Source organism: Bison bison, unplaced genomic scaffold, assembly GCF_000754665.1.
Source record: "Bison bison bison isolate TAMUID 2011002044 unplaced genomic scaffold, Bison_UMD1.0 scf7180017863683, whole genome shotgun sequence".
NCBI lineage: Eukaryota > Metazoa > Chordata > Mammalia > Artiodactyla > Bovidae > Bison > Bison bison.
In genome coordinates this window covers 35,803-42,141 of record NW_011494255.1, presented here as the reverse complement: position 1 = coordinate 42,141, position 6,339 = coordinate 35,803, and positions in this window count along the sequence as shown.

Genomic DNA, 6,339 nt, shown 5'->3' with positions numbered 1-6,339 from the left:
AACTTTTAATTTTTATCTTTAGTTTGCATTGAATCGGCATCGTCTGTTTGTGGACAGTTTGAAATAATTTGATATGATTCTGTCAGCTTATTGTATAGTTACTCATCTGTTTAATCCCTGGAGAAGGAAATGGGCACCCACTCCAGTATTCTTGCCTGGATAATCCCACGGACAGAGGAGCCTGGCAGTCTATAGTCCATGGGGTTGCAAAGAGTTGGACACAACTGAGTGACTGAGCACAATCTATTTAACACCTTTATCTCTTCTTGAGAATATTTTTTGAAATTTACATGGCCCTAAAAGATCATCCATTTATCCCCAACTTTCTAGTTTTTAGCAATGAACTGAGCAAAGAATTCTCTGAGTAATTAGGTTCCTCCAGAGCTATCCCCTTCTCTCTTACCACTTTCATGCTTGGTTCTTTCTTCTGCACACTGTGTGATTGTACAGACCTTGGAGTCTATGCCACAGGTTTTCATTTTCTCTGTGCCAAGTACTGTATTTTATGCTCGTAAGTACGTTTCATTTTTAATTGTCGTTATTTTTTCCCCGAGCATTTCTAGTTCTGTTTTGATTTTGTTGTCTTGCCGTTTTGTTTTTTATTGTTTAGTCACTAAGTCAGGTCTGACTCTTTGCAACCCCATGGATGGTAGCCCACCAGGCTCCTCTGTCCGTGGGATTTCCAGGCAAGAATGCCTTGCCCAGGCAAGAATGCTGGAGTGGGCTGCATCATTGCTTATATCTAAAAAGGTAATTTTCTTTAATTTCCAATAAGTGCAAAGCCGCAAAAGTCTACCATCTTTTGCTTGAAAAGGTTAATCAATTAAAATACTCTACAATTTGTTTCATGCTGCATTCCTTTTGTATTTTATTATTTGTAAAATGTGGAGGGAGGGTGAGGGAGGGATGAATGGGGAGCTTGGGATTAGCAGATGCAAACTACTGTGCATATGGGATAGATGAATGGCAGCCTTGTACTATATAGCACTGGGAACGATATGCAGTATCCTGTGATAAACCGTAATAGAAAAGAATAGGAACCATATATATATATGTATTTGAATCACTTTGCTGTACAATAGAAATTAACACAGTATTGTAAATCAACTACAATTCAATAAAATACATTTCTATAAAATTTTATTTTTCGAAAATGTGTTGAGGGACTTCCCTGGTGGTCCAGTGGCTAAGACTCCGTGGTCCCAATGCCAGGGGCCCAGGTTCAATCCCTGGTCAGGGAACTAGATCCCACATGCACAACTAAAGATCCCAAGCGCAGCGGCTAAGACCTGGAGCAGCCAAATAAATAATTTTTTTTTTTTTAAAGAATGTGTTGGAAGAAACTGGGGATCTTGGTCTCCTTGAATTTACCAGTCCAGTTTGCTGAGTGCACATCGTCCAGCAGGGGGCAGTCTTTGACTTTGTCTTCGTGCCTCAGCTCGAGCAAATTCCCTCCTGAGAAAGGAAGTTAGAAAGTAAGCCGCTGGCTGGAGGGATTTTTATTAGATGCTGCTACTGCTGCTGCTAAGTCGCTTCAGTCGTGTCCGACTCTGTGCGACCCCATAGACGGCAGCCCACCAGGCTTCATCGTCCCTGGGATTCTCCAGGCAAGAACACTGGAGTGGGTTGCCATTTCCTTCTCCAATGCATGAAAGTGAAAAGTGAAAATGAAGTCGCGCAGTCGTGTCCGACTCTTTGCTACCCCATGGACTGCAGCCTACCAGGCTCCTTCGTCCATGGGATTTTCCAGGCAAGAGTACTGGACTGGGGTGCCATTGTTAGATGAGTCAGTGTATCTATTTTTTCAGGAGATGCAAAATTAAGTCCCCAGGGTAGCAAAGCAGATATAAAAATGACTGCAGGAGGCCTGGGGTAGGAAGAACAACAGGGCAAGCGTACTGACAAATGGTACCTGAACTTTGGCCTGAGCAGGGGAGACCATAGCACTTGCTGGGAGAATATGGCAAAATAAAGGCGGACAGCTCTTTCTCAGCCCAGCTGATGTCTGCCACATTGGGGATGCCAGAGAGTCAACATTTTCAAGAGAAGTTAGCCATTCAGAGTGTTGTGAGATGTGTCCAGATGTTAAACTGTGACAGATAAATTTAAAATGTTTTAAAAGCATATGTCAACCCTGAATATTCATTGGAAGGACTGATGCTGAAGCTCCAATACTTTGGTGACCTGATGCGAAGAGCCGAATCACGGGAAAAGACCCTCATGCTGAGAAAGATTGAGGGCAGGACAAGGGGGCAACAGAGGATGAGATGGTTGGATGGCCTCACCGACTCAATGGACATGAGTTTGAGCAAACTCCAGGAGATACTAAGGCACAGGAGAACCTGGCTTGCTGCAGTCCATGGGGTCACAGAGTCGGACACGACTTAGTGACTGAACAACAACAACAAAGGGACTTCCCTGGTGTCCAGGGGTTAAGACTCTGCCTTGCAATTCAGGGAACTCGAGTTCTATCCCTGATCGGGGAACTTCAATCCCTGGTTGAAGAGTTAAGATCCCACATGCTGCAGGGCAACTAAGTCCACATGCCACAAGGAAAATTCCTGCATTACCCAAGTGTCGCAACTGACGTGGCCAAATAAATAAATAAATGTTAAGAAAATCCTGTATGTAAACTCAATACAATTTATGATCTAGATTTGTGTGTGTGTGTGTGTGTGTGTGTGGGTGGTGAATAGCCCTGGATTCACTGTACTTATGCAGCATGGGCTTTCAGTTATTCTAAATAGTGAAATACTGAATACTTCCACCTGAGGTCAAGGAAAAGACAAGGATATCCTTCCCAACCACTTTGACTCAACATTGTAATGAAATTACTAGAGGGTGCAGGGAAAGATGAAAAGAATAAAAGGCACAGTGATTGGAAAGGGAGAAGTAAAACCTCATTGTTTCCAGTGGTGAGATAGTATACGGAGAAAACAAAATATACAAGCAAACTATTGGGATTAGTATGTAATTTAACAGAGTAGCTTATCCAAAATCAGCATACAGAAATAACTTGTGGGTCCATATTAGCCATAGCAGAAAATTAAATTTAAAGAACCATGCTTTAAAAAAAAAAAACCAATAAAACTCCATGTTTCTAAAAATAAAACTAGTAAAATAGTTTCAAGACCTCTACACTGAAAACTGGAAAATATTGCAGAGAGAAATTAAAGAAGCCCTAAAGAAGAGATATATCATATTCAGGAATTAGAATATTCAATATTTTTTAAAAGTCAATACTTCCTCAAGCCCAGGACCGTAGTTGCTGAGGGCTTTTCTCTCCTGGACCCATCTCAGTGTTGAGGAGAGGAGTTAGTTCTTCATTTCTGTTACCGTGTTTTTGATTTCTAGCATTTCATTTTGATTCTGTCTTAGAGCTTCCATCTCTCTGCGATGTTCCCATCTGTTTTTGCACGTTGTCTACTTTTTCTTTTAGAACCTTTAACATAGTTTTTTAGTTGCTAAGTCATATCCAACTCTTTTGCGACCCCATGAATTGTAGCCCGCTGGGCTTCTCTGTCCATGGGATTTACCAAGCAAGAATACCAGAGTGTGTGGCTTTTCTTCTCTGGAGGCTCTTCCATATCCAGGGGTGAGTCTCTTGCATTGGCAGGCGGACTCTTTACCACTGAGCCACAAGAGATGTCCCTTAACGCAGTAATCATGGCTATTTTAAATTCCCTGTGTGATAATTCCAATATCTGGGTCATGTCAGAGTCTTGTTATGATTTTTGGTTTGTCTCCTTAGACTGTAGTAGTGGTGCTATTGTAATGGACAATTTTTCAGAGCAGTTTTAGGTTCACAGCAAAACTGAGCAGAAAGTGAAGAGAAAGATCTCAGCTGTAGCCTCCTGGATTTTCCAGTGTGTCTAGATATTAGGATGATGCCTTGCTCTGTGATCTCAGTTCTCTGATCAGTCTAAGAAAAGTAATTGATCCCCCAGTTTTTTCACATTTTCTCATTGTAAGAATAGAAGTGACAACTTTCAAGCAATTTGAACGTTAGGACTGAAACAAGAAGTCTCTTGGTATATTATTTTTGTTTGTGTGTGTGTGTGGACTATTTTTTGTTTTTGTTGGAGGCTGGACCTTGCCCATCTGCAAACTGAGAACATGGCTTTCCTAAACTTTGTTGTTGTTTGGTCACCCAGTAATGTCTGACTTTTTGTAACCCCATGGACTGCATCATGCCAGGCTTCCCTGTCCCTCATTATCTCCTGGAACTTGCTCAAATTCATGTCCATCGAGTTGGTGATGTCATCCAACCATATCGTTCTCTGTCGTCCCCTTCTCCTCCTGTCTTCAATCTTTCCCAGCATCAGGGTCTTTTTCAATGTGTCCGCTCTTTGCATCAGGTGGCCAAAGTATTGGAGCTTCAGCTTCAGCATTAGTCCTTCCAATGAATATTCAGGATTGATTGCCTTTAGGATTGACTGGTTTGATCTCCTTGCAGCCCAAGGTATCCTCAAGAGCCTTCTCCAGCACCACAGTTGGAAAGCATCAATTCTTCAGTGTTCAGCCTTCTTTATGATCCAGCTCTCACATCCATACATGACTACTGCCTCTTGAAAAAGGAACTAAGAAACTTTCTAAACTTAGCCTCTGAAATATGTTGAAAGTGCTAAGTTCACTATGTCCAGCAGAAGGAGCTCTTGAGCTTCAGTTTCTTCTTTCTCAAGGTGTGATCAACCGCTGCTAAATCCAGGTAGAGAGAAACACTCCAGCTTGTAAGATTTTTGTTGGTTGTTTCAGGGCCTCCCTGATCAACCCCCTACATGGATAAGGCAGTTATGGTAAATGAATGAAGTAGAAATGTGTAAGAAGGACAAGTGGGCACATGTTCTGACAAATGGCACCTGGATTTGGTTTTAGTATTTATGACAATAAGGACATTAATTTCATCGTGGAGGTCCTACCCTCATGAAGTTAAAAGATGCTTCCTCCTTGGAAGAAAAGCAATGACAAACCTAGGCATCGTATTAAAAAGCAGAGACATCACTTTGCTGACATAAGTCCCTATAGTCAAAGGTATAGTTTTTTAGTATGGATGTGAGAGTTGGACCATAAAGAAGGCTGAGCACAAAAAAAAAAGAAGAAGAAGAAGAAGCCCGAGCACTGAAGAATTGATACTTTCCAACTGTGGTGCTGGAGAAGACTCTTGAGAGTCCTTTGGAGTGCAAGGAGATCAAACCAGTCAATTCTAAAGGAAATCAGCCCTGAATATTCATTGGAAAGATTGGTGCTGAAGCTAAAGCTCCAATACTTTGCCCACCTGATATAAAGAGCTGACTCATTGGAAAAGACCCTGATGCTGGGAAAGATCAAGGGCAGGAGAAGAAGGGGGCGACAGAGGATGAGATGTTTGGATGGCATCACCGACTCAATGCACATGAGTTTGAGAAAACTTCGGGAGACAGTGAAAAACAGGGAGGCCTGATGTGCTGCAGTCCATGGCGCCGCAAAGAGTCGGACACAACTTAGTGACTGAACATTTTCACAACAAAGAATAAAAAGAAAGAACACTGTGGGTTCTCCCTCTCGATCCCCTACAGGAAGACACAGTGAGAGGCTGGCTGTCTGCAAGCCAGGAAACACCGCCTCACCAGGGAACTGAATCAGCCAGCCCCTTGCTCTTGGACTTTTCAGCCTCCAGGACTGTGAGAAATAAATTCCTTTTGGTTTAAGCCTCCCAGATTTGGTATTTCATTATGATAGCCTGAACCGACTAAGATACTGGTCCTTATTTCTTTCTACAGCAGGTTTTGGTCACTTTTATTGTATATTAATGGGCATCAGAGAAGGACTTGCTAAAAAACATGAACATATGTCAGCAAGTTTCCCAGAAGTCCGTGGAAGGGTTGTGAGCTGCGAAATTGAAGGCAAGTCTTGTGGGGAGGGGTGGGGCAGTTGGTACTCATAGGTATGGGTGCGCGGGCCTGGCGGTGAGGGGCAAGGTTGTTAGGCACATGCAAGATCATTCCAGCTCCAGTTGACCTGACCGGGAAAACAGAGTGTTGACTCACTTAACTTGAAGATCTCTGAAGTATACAGGCTTCGGGCTTCCTGAGGGCTCAGCGGGTAAAGATACCACCTGCTATGCAGGAGACACAGAAGACCCAGGTTTGACCCCTGGGTCAGGAAGATCCTCTGGAGTAGGAAGTGGCAACCCATTGCAGTATATTCTTTTTTCCTTTTAAAACTCTATTTAAAATAAAATTTATTTATTTTTAATTAAAGGATGATTGCTTTACATTATTGGTTTCATTTCTGCCATACATCAACATGAGTTAGCCATAGGTGTACATATGTCCCCTCCCTCTTGAACCTCCCTCCCAC